This window comes from Dunckerocampus dactyliophorus, chromosome 1, assembly GCF_027744805.1.
Source record: "Dunckerocampus dactyliophorus isolate RoL2022-P2 chromosome 1, RoL_Ddac_1.1, whole genome shotgun sequence".
In the NCBI taxonomy this organism is placed as follows: domain Eukaryota; kingdom Metazoa; phylum Chordata; class Actinopteri; order Syngnathiformes; family Syngnathidae; genus Dunckerocampus; species Dunckerocampus dactyliophorus.
Window position 1 is genome coordinate 7351890 of NC_072819.1, and position 20223 is coordinate 7372112.

At 47.4% G+C, this 20223-nt stretch overlaps 1 protein-coding gene across 5 annotated transcripts in view; it reads right to left on the reverse strand.

Annotated features, from left to right (window-relative positions):
• Positions 1-20223, reverse strand: part of zeb2b (zinc finger E-box binding homeobox 2b) — a 66237-nt gene that overhangs the window by 22866 nt on the left and 23148 nt on the right. Inside the window, exon 1 of one of the 5 annotated variants that reach the window (XM_054798738.1) lies at positions 15901-15983. The exons of the other annotated variants lie outside the window; for them this stretch is intronic. The gene's annotated coding sequence lies outside the window, so the exon portion shown is untranslated. Of the gene's footprint in view, positions 1-15900; positions 15984-20223 lie in introns of those variants that run through there. 5 annotated transcript variants of the gene reach the window in all.

Consider the following 20223-nt stretch of genomic DNA (forward strand, 5'->3'; position numbering starts at 1 on the left):
GCTGAGCCTTTGTTGCACGGCGCTCCAAAACACCGCTATTATATTTTAGGAATTCACCTCTATGAACAGGCATCACCCAACTTCTTGAGGAACAGGAGGATCAGACCGAAGCAGAGCAGAACAAAAGCTCTGGAAGGCTTGATCGGCTCGCCACTGTGGACCCGATCTATGGAGGCAGATTCAATGTCTGTGAATGACATTATCTCAGGGCGGGCAGGTTCTAAAGGGGCTATTGTACACCAGTAAAAGGAGCGAGGGAGCATCTCTTTGTTGCGCAACTGACTTCAACTCCCACGTGAGGAAGGCGGGGCCCCGCCCACTGTCTACACAACAAACTTTCACTGTGGAGAAGAAAAGTGGCGCTTTCATTTATTTTTGTCACCACTTTGTGTCTTCGGCTGCACGGGGGCGGCCAACTGTCTTCTGAAACTACCGCCGATGCCATCTTCTCCGAGCGTCAGCTGTCTGTTGGCATCAAGGGAGCTTGTCAAGGCGCGCCGAGTGCCGCTAACGTGCAGAATGACGCCTTTGTTAAGGTGCCACCGCTAACCAGTCGCTCATCCACCGCCATTGTGCGGCGCAACAAAGTAATTCTAACCTACGAACATTTCACAGGCCGTCATTGTGTCGCCCCCTTCATCATCCTTTTGTGGCGCCGGAGAGCATGGAAGACAATGCTGTTTACTTCTTACCTTGCTGTCAAAACGCCATGTTGACTGCATAAAGTGTTACCTGTGACGCTCTGCCGCTAATTAAGTTGACATGTGTAACTGTTGACTTGGCTTTCACAGGGCTGCCATTAGTGGGCCTCTTGTGCACGGAGTGGGGCCGCTCTATTGATTAGGGCGGTGAGATGGATGGCAAGTGACAGTCTTATTAAAGTCTCATCATTTCTTTGATTAAGATGAATAAAGCAGAAGACACTGACAGTTGCATTCTGTAGGAACTCATTTAAACCAAACTGCAGGTTGGGAAGCGGACAAGCAGCGTCTTTATGACCCAAACTAAGAGAATAGAACAATGTATGCAATGTCAACACCAGACAAAGAGTGAGAAAACGACTTTTCGAGGCCAAAGACCAGCGAGCTTCATCATCAGGTGAGCAGTTTTCCCTGAGGCGCTGAGTTCAGAGGTGCTGCACCTGCACTCTGCAGCGCTAACAATGATAATCGCATTCATTTAAGCATCCCAGGGTGGCGTTAAGCGCCGCAAGGAGGCTGCACTTCCTGCTCTGGAGCCAGACGGAGAGATAGAGCACTGTGCCTCCTTGTGGGGCGGCGGTAAGAGGTGATGGCCGCGAGGAGGAATGACTAACACCCACGCTGTAACGCTAACTCCGGCTGACTTTTTAGCCAAGTGTCGAGGCTTAGCTCCGGGTGACACGCTTGGCCTCCTACACCGATAATGAGCCTGGACATTCTCCCTATTGGACCGTAACTGCTTGCGCTCGCTGTGTGTCTCGCAAATGTGAGCCAAGCAGATCACCTGGATAGCTGAGAGTGAAATGTGGGGGGCGGGTGTAGCCTGGTTAGTCAGTCCTGGTGTGTGGGGGGGAGGGCACCAAGGTGGAGGCGAGGTCGCTGCCTCATGGCTACAACCGGCAGAAGTGGATTTTCGCCATGACCTTTTGTCTGCCACCATTCCTCCGCTCGGCTACAGTGGGAAGCAACTACGGACGATTTTGAAGCCAAGGTGCCGCAACCGGGCACGAGGAAACCAACAGATGGAGAAGCCTGCAACTTTCTTTCATTAAAAGTGAGAAAAAGTCAGAGAAGATTGTCATGTCTGAATTAAAGTGGACAATGTATTTGGCGCTATCTTGTCTGGGAATGATGGCGCGACGGAACACAGGGGCTGCATTGATGCCCCAACAGGGGCCAAGTCAGTGAAAAGGGGGAGGTCGAGGGCAAACAAAGAGCCTGAAAAGAGACAGGGAGAGTGAAGGGAGGAAGGAAAGGGGGGGCCATGAATGGTACAAACTCAGCGGAGTGTAAACGCAACCTGGGGAGAGTAGGAGGGGGCAGACTGGGGAGGAAGGTGACGGATGGGTGGCGGGGTTGGCAAACCTCACTTTTATCCGTGCTAAGGTAAGCCCTACCTCACTTCCTGACTGTACCATGACAAGCCACAGCACGAAGGGGTTAAAATTAGAAAATTTAATTTATTTGATAATTTCCCAGAATAATTAGAGTTAATGTGGGTTAATTAATATGCAAATCTCTCAGCAGATGTTCACCAGTGAGGCTGAGGAAAAACAGCCCCCGTCTACCTTCATCTGCCTGCCTTATTGGCCCATAATTACTGTAACTAACTAAATGTACACACGGTGAGAAAACACCAAGCTGGAAACGGAAGCTTCCTGTGAAAGGAAGTCACCGTATGCCACAATAAAAGCCTCTTTTACTCTTTGAGCTAGCAGAAACAAACCAGTAATCGACTGACTACGCTAAACAACTGAAGATTTGAAGATGAAAACAATCAACTGACTGACAACGGCAGCTCTATCTCAAAGGGACCACAAGCGCCATAAGTCCATGCACACACAAAAACACACACCTACATTTAGAACCTGACAAGGCGACACGCAGGGCATATTTCTAAATAGAGAACGCTTGTAAAAACACGCGCTGGAATCTGCTGACGCGGCCTCGGATCAAGTTGAGGGGGTGCCAAATTGATGGCCGCCGCCCTCTCTTATCATGTTTAGTATAAAACCTGCCTGTGTGTGTGTGTGTGTGTGTGTGTGTGTGTGTGTGCCTGCCCCAGGAGAGCGAGTGTAGCCTTGCAGCACTCGAGCCACCCCGATAACACATCTGCTTCGACTCTGTGCATTTATGAATCATGTTTTTCTGCACACACACTGGTACGACTCGCCGGTGTGTGAGTGGACATCTGTGTGTGTCAATGTGAGTATTTACACGGGAGGGAAGCGACGAGGTAATGACAAAGGGAAGAATCATAAGGTTTAACAAAAAAACACCACTGTTAATGTCAGATGTAACATTTTGCTAATTATGCTCTAATTGTCTGCTCTCAACAGGAAAAAAAGTGATGTATTTGTCGTAGACAGTCATGTGACAGTCCATATTTGTTGACATGCCAATAGGGTTAGGGTCTGACATGATTGTTTTTAAGACATGTATTCAAGAAATTTCATTTTTATTATGCTGTCACAGCATGCTTATTATTTTTGTTACCACACAGTCAAACAGTGGTTTTCGGACGCCGCAGTTTTCGTATAATTCGGTTTTCAAAAATGTTGCCTTGTTTTTTTGTACACCGTCGTGTTTTTTGTACAATATCGCATGTAACAAAGTAGCTCGTCTGCTCTGCACTGGATCGTTCCGCGGAATTGCGCGGGCAAACAAAACACCCGATGCGTTGCTGACTTACTGTCCGTGCATATTTTAGCGCGTGGGGCCACGGAGCCAAGGAAATTTGCGACAAAAAAAGTGAGAACCATTATTGACTTCATTCTCGCCAGGACGTATGGGAAATCCGCATCAACAATAAGTTCCGTCCATTTGTATTGTTCCGCGAAATCGAGTGCCCAAACAAACTGCGTTGCTCTCCACACGATTTTTGTATTGCGTGTGGCCACGGGTCCAAAGAAAGTACCAAGAAAGAAGGTGAGAAACACTCTCCAGGATGTATGGGAAATCCACATCAACAATGTAAATCAAATTAATTAGTTCCGGACACCTAAAACAAAAAGTACATTTTATACAGAATGTCAGTGCTAAATAATTATAAATGACAAATGCACGGAACTTCTTGTCGATGCGGATTTCCCATTCATCCTGGAGAGACTGCATTCAATATTGTTTCTCACCTTCTTTGTCGCAACTTTCTTGGGCCCCGTGGCGCCACGCGGTATAAAATGCGTGGACAGTAAGTCAGCAATGCATCGGGAGTTTTGTTTGCGTGATCGATTTTGTGGAACGATACAAATTTCCTGTGGGAAGAATTGACTCAGTTGTCGTATGTTTCGTTTTTTGGAACGAAAACCAAGGTCGGTGTCGAACTGCACCGCATCATATGCCCTGGCTAATAGTATTACACAGCTGATTGCATAAAAGCTCATGATAAAATATGAAGGAAATGTTTCCAAAAAAGAACAGAAAATGAAATGGAGAAAAATAAGGCACGGAGCAGGAAAGCTGCCATTCTTTATTCTTGGTGACGTTGCACAGAATCTATAAAAATAAATGAGTTGCCCTAAGTATATGCAAATTCAAACGTAAGCAATCATTGAGAAATTAATTTTTGCCAAGACTGATTAAAAGCTTTAATAAATCTACATACAGTTTTGCAGCAATGTGATATTGTAAATGTATTAGGCTCCCTGTAAGATTAATTAGAAAGCTCCTGTAACATATTGCACTGCCGGGACAGATTACTGTACTTTTTGTTCATCAGCAGAACCTGGGCTGTAATTATGGGCTCATGCCAGCATTTGATGCGGGAACACAAACGAGGCTTCTCACATGTGTGACACATCCATTTTGGAAGAATTAACGGCAGCTTGAAGTTCATCTTTGCATGTGGCCAAAATCCAACACATGCTAGCTGGAAGGCCATGAATTAAAAGCTCATTTAAGACCGAGCAAGGCATGAACACTGTTGGATTCACAGGTAGAGGGAAGACGAATAATGTGTTCAACCATCCCTTCCCTTTTTTTTTCCTAAACGGGTGTTTTGAGCAAGGCCGTTCTGCATTCCTGCCTGACGCCACAAGGCCACAGACGCTTCTTATCTTTGCATAAACAGTACCTGAGCTCTAAAAACAACTTTCCTGACTCCTCCTGTTGCTTTGAGGTGAGCGAGAGGCCACTTTTTTATTGCGACCGCAGTCAATTTTCTACCATTGCGGATGACAATGATGAGAAAAAACATTGGCCACTGGCTGCCATAAAACTCTAGTGCGAGTCACCAGCTGTTGAAAGGTCGATCGGTGCGTGTGCGTGTGTGTGTGCATGCTGGGGGGAGGGGGTGATATCGCAGAGCGACCTCAGATGGACTAAAGATATTAGACATAATGAACCAGCAAGGGGGATGGAACCGTGGGATGGGGGGCAAGTTTCCAGGTGAGGGGCCACAGGAGGGTAGGGAGGGATCCTCTGTCCCCTCTCTAGTTTGGGCTGAGCCAAGCCGCCGGGCCGGGGCCTCATTCACATGGTAATGAGACTGTAAAATCACATCTGTTACTCCCCCTCCAAGACACACACGCACACACACAGTCGTGGTGGTCTGGACCCTTTCTGACTCGGTTACCAACCTCCCAATTAGCTCCCCGGCAACAAGGCCTTAGCGTTTAGCATTAGCTTGTGGCGAGTACATAATGACGGTGGGCACTTGTGTATCGTATTTTCTGGACTATCCGGGCTGTTTTTCACAGTTTGACTGCCAGGTGCAACTTGTATATCACAATATAGACATATAATTTAACATGGTTTAAGATGTTAAACCACACTGAGTGAGCATTATCGTCGACAGCCACGAGAGGGTGCTCTAGGCTTGGATTCAGTGATGTGGGAAGAGATCGGGAGCTTGGTGAACTTGCTTACCGGTAACTTGTTGCTGGACCTGCTGTCCTGTTATGTTAATTCAGCCTATTTAGCCTCCCAGGTATGTTTTTTATGCTGCTGTGTGACTGGATAAATGTTACGTCAACATACCGGACACCTATCCAGCCTGTTATTTCCAGGTGAAATGTTTGTTCTTTGTATGGCAATTTGTTAAATAAATTTCAAAATAAATGTGACTTATAGTCCAATGTGACTTAAATGTTTTTTTTTCCTTTGCATGATGTATTTTTTGACTTTTACTTTGGAGCGACTTATAGTCCGTAAAATACGGTAGGTGGAATTCTCAGGCTAACAATGCATCTCCACATCATTTGCACTGCAGGGAATTTCCTCCAATGCAAATGAGATTGATTTCTCCTCATTTTTGCCGCTTTAATAACTCCACTGTGTGTGTATGCGTGTACGCTGGCGGGAAGGTGCGTCAGGTGCAAGCCGGCGGCAATGTGACACGACTTAACCTCTCTCACTATCTCCATAAACGGCACGAAGAAGCAACGCCACGGCCGGGGCCCCAGAGCAACCATGAGTGAGTGGGAGGAAATAGTCAGAGGCTTTTTCCTTCCCTTTTCCCCCATGATGCACCTGCCTTTCCCTTGGAGCTGCAGGAGGGCGAAAACTACACTTTTAATGACACGGCGGTGTGACAGAGGAGGCGGGACACCTGGGGCTCTTTGAGTCCACCTTAATAAGACAGCCTGCACCACATGCATGTTTAAGGTCGCGACCCCTAACATGTGCTCCTGTTTGATCACATCACATCAGACCTGAATATCCCACTTTCCTACAACAAGCTCAAACTGCAAGAACAGTTGCTTCATTTGACACATATTTAACCCTTTGCAAGGTGCACATTTATTTGTTGTCATCGGACAGCTGCGCTGGTGCGATGTGACGGCCAAAAAAACACACACTTAATCAAGCACATCACTGCAACATACATGCACTCTGCAAATCGTAGGTGAAAAGGTACGGCGACCATATTTGGATTACGGAAAACCAGGATACTCCAAGTTTACTGAAAGATACCGTATCATTTCAATTAGGGCTGTCATATGGTTCCAGTTTTTAATCCCACTTTTCAAATGAAGTAATCACCATTTGCAGATTTGTGTGAAACATGCCCATTTTTATTTTTGTTAACTGAAATATACATAACGGGGCAATTATATATATTTGTGTGCAGGGTGTCCAGCAGTCAAATTTAAGACCGTAATGAATACAATTTAAGACGTATTACACATCCATACTGGCAAAAAAAAAAGACATGAAAGCAAATCGTCATAGTTTTTTCTCGCAGCGCTTTCACGTTGGAATACAAAATGCATTGATTGATTCATTCCGGAGCCAAGTAATTCGGCTTTGCTGTGGGCTTTCGTTACGTTTTCTCCGCTGCTGTACTCTGCTGTAACAGCACATGATGCATCCTGACCGGGCTGCACAGGTATGAAAGGGACACTGAGGTGTATGCATTTGTTCGAAATACAAGTAAATATCATTTTTTTTCCATTTTAAGACATTTTATGATATTTTAAGAGGATTTCAGACGTTTTAAGGCCGTACATATTTGGACACTAGTCTTTTTAGGATACCCCACGGATACCCTGGTATGTTTCTATGTATGAACAGCTCCAAATTAACTGAAAGTTTAACTCCAGCGAAAATATTCCACACCTGATTGAACATCTTTAACGTAAAAATGTTTTATGCAATTCGTCACACAATGTAGTTATATTTTGTGACCGCCTTCATTTCAGTACATTTAAAGTGTGCCTCGTCTGTATGGATATGGAAATTGTTATGATACAAAAGACACAAATTCCCAAGGAGGAGCGTTCTAAAGTTTTGGAATGTAATCAATTTTACGAGACGAGCGTCGAGGATTCACTCCGTGCTCGTTTTGCTTTTTCTTTGTGTTTTGGGCAACACTAATTCAAAAAGCCTCACGATTCCGTCACATGCTGCTCAATTTAACGGACCAATGAAAAACGCATGAAAATTCAGGACAAAAAAAAAACAGGATGGTGAAAAACAGGACATGTCCTGGGAAAACAGGACGTTTGGTCACCCTAAAAGGGAATTTTAATGTAAGACGCCATCTCTCTCTCGCACACGCACACACACACACACACACACACACACGCACGCACAGCTACCCCGGGGTTCAGCATCCCTGTGTTCCTGTCAATCCTGCTGTTTTTGATCAGCAGCTTGAAAGTGACGTGTGTGTGCGAGTACGTATGGCGGTGAGGTGCTAATTACCTCGGCAGGCTAATTGATGTGTAGATTACGCCGCTGGAACAAATGCTTCGACTTCAGCCCCTCGTGCCCTAAGCCCCAATGAACAATTTACCTGCCTGGTTCAAATAAAGAGCGAGCATCTGCGGGATTCAGGCGTAAGGAAGCATGCTTCGCCAAACCCTGAAGGAGAGGACGGCGAGCACACACAATTCCAAAGGGGAAGCTATTCACCAAATGAAAGAGCATACCATTAAGAGCGCGAGTGTATACTCTTAATGCTATTTCCTCTAGCGTTTGTCTTTAGGATGCTAATGTAGCAAAGAATGCAAACAACCCCCCTCGCCTGCGTTTGTTAACGGCTATGATTCCGTAAACACATTTGCCTGAGCTTTTCTTAGTAAACTAATTGGGAACAAGAACCCAAGAAGTGGAGCCCATTAACGGGACAGATGTGGCGGCAAAAGGTGAATGGCGGAGTTTGCGGGTTCTCGCCCCGCTGCCGGATGGCCTGCGATCTGTCACCGGCGCTATTTACAAGTTAAACACATTACTGAGCTTGCTGAGCCTCATTTGGAGGAAGGACCCGCCACCGCCTGCAGATGACAGTCTATTTGTCTGTGCCATTTCGATTAGGTGGCAAAGGAGCAGTGAGGAGGGTCTCGTTCTTGATATGCATATCCGACCCCACCCAGAAGGTGTGTTGTGGGCAGCAAGTCACATTGTTCTGGGTTGATGAGTACTCGGAAGCCACTGTCAGCCGGAACTGCCAAAAATTGCCCCCATCAACCTTTTTTTCCTATCACCATGTGACTATTTCATCTACCAAAAGGGGGTTTCGAGGCGGAAAAGTGGGAGGAAGTGAGCGTAGCACTCAGTCGGAGAAGAGCATGAGAGTGCAGCGAGACAGGAAACCGGGGACAAGCGCCTTTCATCTTCCTCTCTTGGTTCCTCCGGACAGAGTGTTGCAAGTGGAGGGATCTTTTTAGGCACATACCTGATAAGGAAGAATGCATGAAAGAAAAGCGCGCCCCTCCCATGCGCACACACACACAGTGCGGCATGATGAATGCCCACTGATGCCGGTCCTTCCATCCCTGCCAATCAGGTGATTAACAGACTTTACTGGGTCATTACGGAGGGCAAAGAGATGGCCCAGAGAGGTCCACTCCTCCTTTGCAATCAAATCCGGCTGAACAGCGTGATCCACGATGCCAGCAGAGTTAACCGAGCAGCTTGGACTTCCCATGCCTGTCACCTCATCTGCACAGGAAGTAAATGGTGCCCCGGGGGACCACTTTCTCTTTCCTTTCACATCTCTTTTTTCCCTACTGCTCCTGTTTGTTGTTTCAGGTAATACAAACAAGGCATCTCATAGCAACGTACTCATATTGTTGACTTGACGCGGACTGTGGGGCCACCTCCCACAGCCACACAGAGGTGATTCTTGACCAGATCCTTAAATTCCACCCCTCCCCGTGCTCAAATTCATCTTAAGGTGCTTCCTGACTTTCCTCCTCTCAGGTGTGACCAATGCCACCAAGCGCAGCCAACCGGTCTTTAACACCTTGACTTGCACTAATGTGTCCACCCCCACCACGCCACTGTGCTGCCTGCCTGTCCACTCCTACAAATTGGCTTCCAACAGGAATGTGAGGTGTCAAAGAGCCATTAGAAGGACAGAGACTCAAAGTCTGCCTGGGAATCAAGTGACAAGTGCAACAATCTGCTCGCCATTAGCTTTGACAGCAAAGCTGTCTCATTTTACCGTTTCAGCCTTGTTTTCACGCATGACATTAGTTTGAAGGAAGAGCTGCTGTCTACATCGGTATCGATTAATATCGGTATCAGTAATAAAGTGATGGATAATATCGGTAGAAAAGCCAATATCAAGTACAGTGGTGCCTTGGTTAACGTCATTAATCTGTTCCAGAGGGTCCGACTCAAACCAAAACGGACTCTAACCAAAGCTAATTTTCCCATTGAAAATAATGTAAATCCATTTAATCCTTTCCAGACACCCAAAAATGTTAACATAAAACACATTTTATAGACAATAATTATAGTTTCACATGCAGAAAATGTGTACTTTGCCGTTTAATATACAGTACAGGCCAAACGTTTGATTTGGTCCGTCAGTTGATAGACTGTTCACGGGAACCGCAGTAGTATACATTGCAGCTGATGACGGAGCCACTCCCGTCGTTTACATACCTCTGAAATGACGACGGTCTTGCACCCTTGTGTCGGTATGGTCCATCGCCTTTCTCTCCTGTGTGGTCCGTGTGTTTGTTACGTCGTGTATCTCTCTACAACTCGGATATTACCAACCTAAATTGGCACCCACGGCCCACAATGCAAGTATCACAAGATATAACGGTATTTTGGACGCTAAACAAGCGGGTGAAGCCAAAGAAAAGTTTAAGCAAAAATGTTGGTTGTTAACCGAAAAACACGCTAACCGGGGCATATGTAAACTGAAGTACCCATTGTATCTCTAATCTACAGGAATCTTCTCTAAGCAAGCAAAGGGTCTTGGACAATGACTACAACTTGGCTAACCAGGCTAACCACAGCCAACAGGCTAACATTTTGTTGGATAAAGCTTTATTAACCATTTGTTACTTGGATGAGCAGAGGCATTTTCATCACAAGCAGAATGGGCAATCAGAAGACACATTTTGACACCTGGGCAACGCCTCCATGTCTGATTAGGTGTTACTGTGCCATCCAGTTCACGGATGAATCCTTAAAATGAATGTTTCTACTTTCTGCTTGGTACCACCACAAACCCTAGCAGAAACATTTTTCGATTAAGTCAACGCTCGGACATTTGAACTTTGTCTCCCAGAAAGAGAACACAGTGCAAGCATGCATGTGGCCCGGACAGCTGCTTCCTTTTGGGAGTCCTCCAGTTGCAACACGGTGACTCCGCCTACTTCTCTATGCAATCAGGAAGCAGAGTTCAGCACTGTGGAATAGTTGCGACATGGCACACAGATGACATCCCGGTGAGGAACATCAGCGGACATGGCGGTGCGCCTCCTCAACATTCTTGTCTTCCCCCACCTCGCCTCCTTCAGGAGTCTTATACTAAGACCAACTTGAACTCTGTTTTGAAACCTTCTTGAGCAACAGCGGTCATCTTGTCTGCAGACACGCCGACAAACACGAGTACACATTTCAGTCTTTGCAAGGAGGACAAACAGGGCAGGTTTCCACCGCTGAACTGGTGAGCTAGCTAGCCCCGGGAGGGCCACCCACGCCGCATCGGCCATACTTAACATCATTATGCACAGCACATAGATTTTCACAACAAATCGTCACCGCCCGACACTCAACCAACGTGGCCATTTCTCTTGAAAAGCTAGCGTCCTATCCGATTAGCAATGCTCAATTAACGACAATTTAGATGGCGGAGAGGAAGTCGGACCTGAGAGGATATCAGGTGGCTCGACTGTGGTGTCGTGCTGAGTCTGTGCGCGGGAGATAAGAGTGGTGTGCTTGCAGTCGGCCCGAGGCCCATTGCAGTGTGTGTGAGTGGGGGAGGATATGTGCTTGTACACGGATGTGTTTGTGTGTGTGTGTGTTGGCGTGGACGACATACGAGAAAGGTGCTTGTCGGTGTGAAACGACTTATCTCTCATTACAGCAAACAGAGTAGGAAGACGCTCTCTTCCAAACAATTAGAGGACATGCTGTTGAGGTGGACATGACGCCTGCATGCTGGTCGGGCCGCTAACAAACTGCTAGCATGAGTTTAGTGAGTGGTTTCCCTCAAATAAAGCATAATTCATACTATAAAAACTGATGGAGGAGACAATGAAGCGACTCTGGCTTCCAGAGGTGGTGATTGCAGTAAGAAACATGATGAAATGGGAGCAAATGTGGCTTGCAGGAGGAGTTGCACCTTTGTCCTCTGCGTGCATGTGTGCATGCGCATGTGAGCATCCAGGTTGACTTTCACTTTGCATGTCACAGTGCATCCACGTGTCTGCTGAGTGGCTGAAAGGTAAATGGCAAGTGACAGGCCCCGGAGAGCTCGCCGCACTGGATGTTGTGCTCGCCCTTGATGGCGGCGAGAAGAAGATAAATATGTTTGTGGCCGAAGAGGAAGAGTGAAAAGAGGATATGACGGCACCAGAGTGTGTCTGACACCTTGAAAAGCCGGAACAGCAAGCAAGTCGACACCAGGGGATACGGGAACCTTGTTCAAAAGAGGAGGTGCGGTAATACAATTTTGCGGCCAGTGTATTTGTATTTGCTCACACTCTGGATTCACAGAGACACTTCCCAGGTACAGTTCCCCTCTGATGCTCCCAGTCATTTCTACCCGATGCAATACAATACTTAAGAATGAGCTTCTCCACTTGGAGCTGCCAGGAGGAGAAGAAGTCAAAGGTTTTCCAGCAACTGTCTTCTCGCAGTGCCACTCACTCGACTTGCCTCCCCTAAGTGGGCAAATAAGGTGGGAGGATGTTTATCAGTGAAAGTAGGAGAATCAATAAAGGCACGACCCAATGCTGACCACCTGGCCAGAGGCCCGCTGTGTTGACATATCCTGCTACCGGCACGCCACCTTACCGTCCTACGCCGGAGTCAGCAGGGCAACACTTGGACATTATTACCACAACGGCATTTAGGCGGGCTCCACTCCTCAGAGGTAAATGCTAAGCTGGGCTGAAACACGTGGGCGGGACCTGCTGAACTCTACGAAAGGTGCTGAGGCTGGCGATTGTTCTGCTGGAGCCCAAATACAGCAAATATACCAAAAAGTGAAGGTAACAAGCTCAGTTTGTGCAACGGTTTGTGACACCATCATGAGTCAACACCACCCGCCACCCTCGCAGACACCCCCCACCCCCCACCCCCGGTGTGCATAATATTTGGCAGCTTGCCACTCGAACAACATCAAAACCACGATGCACTCGCCAACCTAAGTGACTGGTGGCCTCCACTGCACTCACCAAAGCGTTGACGACTCAGATCGGGAAAATGCCGAACCCACCACTCTTACCTGCCCCCACCCACTGCACAGACAAGAGGAGTGAGGAGGGTGAGAGCTTCTTAAGGATGAGTTCTTGTGTTTTAAACAAACACAACTCTTCTGCGTCTAACCGAGGAGAAGTGGACAAAGCGAAGAGCCCTCAATGGCGGCAATAACTTGTTGCAGCCTTTTGTGTCCGCATAGGTAAGAGTGAAGTGCTATTCGTAGGCACTTAAGGCTGCATCCCTGCCACTGAACATAGCCACCACGAGGGGGAATTAGGAAAATAAAGGCCTGTGTGTGAGAGGACCATGCACAAGTGCGTGCACGTGTAGCCGTGAGACAAAACAACGGCAAGTTTGACATAACAAACCAAAACTTTGCGCGCCGGTGTGCTAAGGTATTGAACATCTTATCTAGCGCTCAGGGACGTCTGTTGGAAACCCTCCCGCCCCCTTGCCCCTTGCACATTCTGCATTGGGGGAAGGAGAGCAAAGAGGAAGTGGGGGGAGGGGTGACCATGTTGAGGTCTTCCAATAAGGGATTATGACAGAGATCATAAATATACTCAACCTTATAAATATTTGAGCATGGCTACACCCCTTGCTTAATGTGCTGTACAGCCCTAATTAAGCTGCCATCAGATAGATGCCACAGTGTAATGATGGGGTGGAGGGCTGTGAGGGTGTGTATGTGTGTTGGGGGGGGGGGGGGGGGGGGGGGGGTTATGGAGACTGAAGTATCGTCTCTGCTTTATAATAATGACAGCATATGGTAATGATGGGCTGCTAGTTCAATTAAAACTAACTGCTAAGTTACTATGGCCGCTATTGGAGACCCTCCCAGCCTAAAACAACACACACACACAGTCTGCACCTGTCTGCAGTTCCACTTAGGTCCAGGTTTAATTGTAAGTCCAACAGTCCAACTTAGTGCTAACTCCTCTCTCTTGACCCAGTCCTACCAGGAAAATATTCTAATTCAAGCCTTTTATTTTGGAGGGCGATGACAGCTGCCAACAATGGACATAAAGAGAGGAAAGGCGGCCTCCACATTGCACTTTTATTAAGGAAAAAAAAAAATCAATGCAGAGAAGTTGAGTCTTTACAACGCTCCCGAGATCAAACCCGCTGATTCTTGTGAGACCAGGGACTGACTTCTCACCTCCAGTTCAACGTGTGAAACCATTGTTTGGTGAACCCGAGCCGCCCGCGTTCAACTGGCAGACGGAACCTCGAGACGTCCTGACTCAATGATTCTGCCAAGACCAGATGATCGATGCAGATTAATTATGTGATAGTGGTGCTGGCAAGCTGCCACTAAAGTGATCCCGACACTCGAAAAGCAAAAGTCACAAAGGCTCGTTTAGGTACTTTATTCTATTAGTGGTCCGCCGAGCTGCGCTGGAAGCATAATTTCACACGCAAACATAAACACACATACACACGCACGGCTGACCCGACACGCTTATATTGCTGAGTAAACGTGCCTGCCAAGTAGCCATGAGCCTAATGAGCCCGTTATTGTATTTACCTTAGATAAGGTGAACGGTGCCTGGCGATAAGAGCCAGATAACGTGGTGTTTGGGGGGCGGGGGCTGGCATAAATGAAGATCATAGTGTTAGCAGGATCCGGAGACAACAAAGCAATTCTCAGCTGATATTTGCAGGGTCGCGGGGGGTTACCTGACGGACCCACATGGAGTTGAAGGCCACTACGTTTACACGTAAAGTCATATTGTCGAGGTTTCACAGGGAGGTCATCGAGCCATGCTCTCACTCTGCAAGATGGCCGCCTCAAAGCTATGTGACTGCCGCAGAAGATAGAAGTCACTGGCGTGTGAGAAGATGTCCACCGCCATCAATCCGCCATACTTGAAGCAGCACTTTGGCCCCAGGCGGCACCTATCTCGCGCCAGATGTGTGGCACCCCACCCCCTCGTCCTCCTGCATGTGACCTGAGACGCCCCCCCCCAGCAGAATTCTGGGTAATTTCTCGCTCACGTGCTACAACGTCGATGGCGGCACTTTTGTGAGGTGAGAGAAAGTGACAGCGCCGACTCTCCGGGGCGAAGCTTCCCAGTCGAGTGGATCGGCATAGTGAAAATCACTTATGAATAGTCATTAGGCCTTCGTTACTGAGTGCCTGCGAGCGCGCCACTTCCTGCCTGGCGTTATCCTCGCAAGGTGCATCACTTAATTGCCAAATGATACTCCAACGTATGACAGAACATTGCATGGCGAGACGCAGCCTCCGTCAGCCCTGGGCTTCTGCATATTCTGGCCATCTGCTGGATGTTATTCAAAAAGAAGGTGGGCACTGCGGCCCGGAAGAACTTGAACGCCTCACACAGTAATTATAGAAGTGAGGAAGAAACAGTCTATGTGTTCTGTGTGACCCACGTTCTCTTGGGCAGACAAAGCTCTCTGATTCGTGGCAAATGTTTCTTTGCTGTTCTTCAGTCCGTCTGCGCCACAGCGGTAGCTGCGTGATGCCAAATAAAAGATTTGACTCTGCCCGGACCTCACATTGTCACAAACCCCTGCCCGTTAGCATGTTTTGTGTTTCGGCACGCCCGTGTTTTCTGGCGCGTTGTAACAACGTCCAAATCAGCGGGGTTATCTGTCAGGTGCACTTTGCCTCGGGATGGAGTAAGCATTGTGTGGCGGCGGCGGCGAGGAGCATTTGCACGCCGCCCGCATTCGCCGAGCAATTTCATCCTGCATGCGTGCGTGGAGGATTGAGCTCGCAGCCTCGTCTCGCCTTCAAATGTGGCAAATCAGTACAGTCGCCCCCTTTGACACCAAATGCAGCACGATTATGGAGTCGATGCAGCCTTAATAAGCTGAATAATGAGGGAATTGCAGAACTGCCCCAGCGCCATTATGGCCCAACAATAGCGCGAGGAGTGAGTAAACCAGCGCGGGGCAGAAGGTAGGCGGCTAGGAAATAATGAGGCTACTGTGGAAGTAATGTCGTCTCCATTGTACGCCTGTGTAAAAGGCCGATTCTTAACATGCACAGCAATAAGCCAGTCAGAGGCTTCTGGAAGAATGGCGTACACAGCGGCGCACTCTCTCGCTACTTCACCCTGTTTGCCGCCTTTCTTTCTGTGCTCGTCTCAGTGACAGCCAGCGACGACGGCGGCGGCTGGCAGTGCCCGCCGTCTTCAAGGCGAGGGATGAGCTGCAGGTGTGCCAAACAAACAAACACGTTCTAATTACACAATTTTCCAACCCATGACAATGAGGTCACAAAATAATTGCCGGGTTTTTTTTTTGTCTGGGCGATGTGGTAGCTTGGCAGCAAGCAGATTTGCCAAAGAGTGATCATAAACGTAGTTTGGCTGCAGTGGTGTTTGATAAACAAGTCGACAAGCCCTTAGTTTTGCAGCCGATGTTGCGGCTCGTGTCTCATGCTTGGACATATACAGGAATATTACAAATAGGGCCGTCAGGGGTGTGGGGTGAGGTGAACATAATGTATACCAATACTGCCAAAATATTGACTGTTGTCATTAAAGGGCCACACAACACAACACAACACGATTTAACAGACATGCATCTGTAGCACTGCAAAAGCTCTCCGGGGTCAGCTGCATCCAGGTGGCGAGATATGAATGTGGACCTCTGTGAGGCTCCATAGAGCTGCTAGTGTGTGGAAACAGTCAAGTACAGTGGAAAGTCGGTTTTCGAAAGCCCTGTTTTTTTGTATGATTTTTTTGCGAAAGGTTTGCCTCCGTTCTCGTACACCAATCAAACAATGTTGTTGTATTTTACCCTTTGGCACATTGAATCTTGTGGTATTAATAAAAATGTGGACAGACATCTTGGATCACCCACCTGACTGCGAAACTTAGTCATTTAGCGTACTCAAATGAGAATGTTACACAAAGTAGTTTGTCGGCCCGCATGTCATCCCGCGGAATCGAGTGCCCGAACAAAAAATCCCACGCGTTGGTGGCTCAGTCTCGTGTGTTCGTAACGTGTTTTTATTACAAAATGTGCCCTTTAGCATGTCTTCAACTGGAAACGAGACCAGAAGGCGTTGTCCCCCAGCTGGAGTGGATTCATTGGATTTACCCTGTGTCCTATGGGAAAAATTGTTTAATTTTTTGTAGTATTCGGTTTTAGAACGATTGATGCTTTTCATCGTAGAAATGTTGACTGGATCGTAACCCCCGCTGACTTTTGACCCCTTCCGTGCATCTCGACTTCCCGTGAGGGCAGGGTTTCTACGCACGATACTTTGTTTAGGTAGGCCGAGCCTTTGCCGTACTTTTTTTTATGAGCCATTAATATTGATTGGTGCCGGCGCCGAGAGTGGGGCGGCTCAATCTCAGTAACGGCGTCCTATTATATGGTGGACGACAGGCGTGCCGGCTGCGTGTCTTCCATGCAGCGGTGCATGCAGCAAGTTATCAAATTGATGGTGACTCAAATTGATTTGGATAATGAAGGTTGCTGCACCTTGAAATATAACAGCCACTTATTGTAATTACTGTCTCAATTACCAAGGTCAGTGCTACGGGGACAAAAGCCTGAAATGCTCTCTCTGATGAGCCTTTTATTTACTGGTAAGGCGGGTAAACATGTTGAAGTCATGTAAAACATTGAACAACTAAACAACGAAATTGCTTTTGTGTATCCCCCTAACCCGCTGATCGCCTTGCCCCTCCTCTTTGATGGCTGACCATCATGTTTCCTAACAGAGATTGACGTCCCGATATTTGATAGAGCGTCTTAAAAAAGCAAAAGTGGCTTCAAGTGACTGAACAGCGTGGCGAGGAAACAGCCGTGCTGCCTGCTATCTGCCAGAATCAAACACTATTGGAGTGTGTTTCCTTTCACACAGCACAGCCTGCAATAAACCCGTGGCCTTTGTTTGGCCTGCGCAGAGCAGGAGGATGACCTCAGCTCTGAAACAATAAAGGGCCTGTAATGGCCCCTCCAGAGGCCCACCAGGGGGAGGGGTTATAAACTTTTCTCATCTTCAACCAACTGCAAATTGATGCCATAAAAACGCCAGCTCAGACGAGTAGGTTTGCCAACTATCCCCTGAAAAACGGAACCGTCCCGTATTTAGAAACACAAATATGTGCCTCGCATTGAATGAAAAGGGACGCATTTAGTCCCGCGTTATTGTGGGACTCAAAAACAGTCTGTAAAATTTCACTGGATCCTGTTCCTATGCAACAGTTCGCCACAGGCTAAACCAGGGGTAGGGAACCTATGGCTCGGGAGCCAGATGTGGCTCTTTTGATGACCGCATCTGTCTCCCAGACATTTTTTAACATAATAAATGGTATTTTTATTTAAATTTTTTGCTGACATTTTAAAGTAAAACATTAGAGAAATCACAGTGTTAAAAATAACGTTCAAAATATACACATTTTGCATGCATTTTAATCCATTCAATGCGGGTGGACAGAGCCAATGCCAGCTTCCCATATTTTCAGGGGTCAGACACCAAAACTTGATTATTACTGGACAATGCGGAGTAAGGCAAAATCATTAAATTGCATGTCTGATTGCTCACCTGTTATCAAACTCATCGGCATTTTTATTTATTATTTGCTTCATAGTGACATTTTGTCTTTAAAAAAAAGAAAAGAACTCCTGTTCGTCCGACTACAAGCTACAAGTGGCTGTCACGTTCAAGGGGTACATGCTAACTTAGCAGCAGGAGTGATGCTAGCTCACGTTTTGAAGTGTCATTTAACAACTCTGCTCTCTTGTTGCCATTATAATAATTATGCCCTGCCCTCAAAACACTATCTGTGTGTCTAAGTCATTCAATTAATATAAACACATCAAAGCTGGACACTGAATTGCTACTGCTTTAAGTTATGCATCAAGTCAGTGGTTCTCAGTCATTTTCTGTCTTGCCTCCCTTGGGGACAAACATTTTTCGCATGTGATTTGCGCGAGATAGCGCGGCTGAACAGGACACAAAGCTCTGCCTACAATTTATTTCTCAGGGAGTTGGCAACCCTATAGAGTGCTGAGTTGTTTTTTGTTGCAGAGAGATGAAGACCTAAGTTAGTTCATGTTGCAGTAAAGTGAACATGTTGGTGTTTGCTAGCGACTTGTGGCATTGAAGGCTGTGCTAATAGTAGCAGAGGTTAGTAGTGAGGGGGCGGAGGCATGGCAAACTGCTAAGAGGATCAAATATGGAAGCACAACAAAAGCTGTGTCACAAGACCCCCCCACCCCCCCCCCCACCCTTGCCTGTACCTCTAACCTCCTGTTACCACGACAGCGCTCTGCCACAAAGGCAGCCCATAATATGACAAAGAACAAAACGGCAGACAGATGTAGGTATTGTCATGCAGAGTACAATCCTCCCCTCCCCCCACGTATCCCGCCACCACCCACCCCTCCCCCGACACCTCTGAAAAAGAGCAACCGCTGCGCTGCCACCGAGATGGCCGTGACGGTCAGTGAGCAGTTTGACGTTTCTGGGTGCGGTGAAAGGCATACGTTAAATCATCTAACGCTCACATTAAAACTCTCTTTGACCAGCGTTCACGCCACAAACGCCACAAATATCTCTCGGCCATGCGTCAGCACTGGGTTCTGGATTGATTGTGGCCCAATGTTTACAGCTCGGACACATCAGCGCGCGGACAAGCTCAGATTTATTTACTGCTGGCACTATTAGACCTACAGGTACTTGACAAGGAGGTCTCACATCCCTCAGTGCACTCTATGTACAATTGCCAAGTCGTGGTAACTATTGTTTAAAGGTCCCAGGGCAGCATGCACCAAAATAACTGAAGAGTGGGAGTGCCGCAGAGCTGCCTTAAATTAGCCAAGGACTTAATCTAATTGGCGAAAGTCATCTGCTCCAACCTGACTCGTGCTAAATCCCCTCACTGCCAGTCTAGACGGAATTCTTGACAGGCCACATGTTCGTTCCTGGTGGCAGCGGGACAAATAGAGAGTGGCTGGCCAATCTGAGGCCCGTGTGTGCGAGTGTTAATGTGGAGTGGCACCACGGGCCTCGTTTTAAGGGAATCAATTACAGTGATTCCTGGACGCAGCGCCTGGGTTTATCCCAGTAGGGGGTAGTACAAGGGTAGTATGAGGGAGGGAACGGGTGGGTGAAATAGAAGCCGTACATCTCACACACCTCAAAGGTAACACTCTTCTGCAATGCACACAGGAAAGTGGGCCATCTTAAAACCTGTTGCTAAGGTCCATCCCATTCCTGTGGGCATTCAACTCACATCCTCAGTCCACCCAAGGTTCCACGTCTGGAGGCAAGGTGTGCGTTAGCCTCACAGTGCGTGCGATTTCACACGGTTACACCACGTCTCAAAGGAAGAGACTCTTTTACCAACACAAAGGTGCTAGTACACCTTAACTTCGACTTTAATCTGCGCCCCGAGGCACCAGACAAACTATTCTT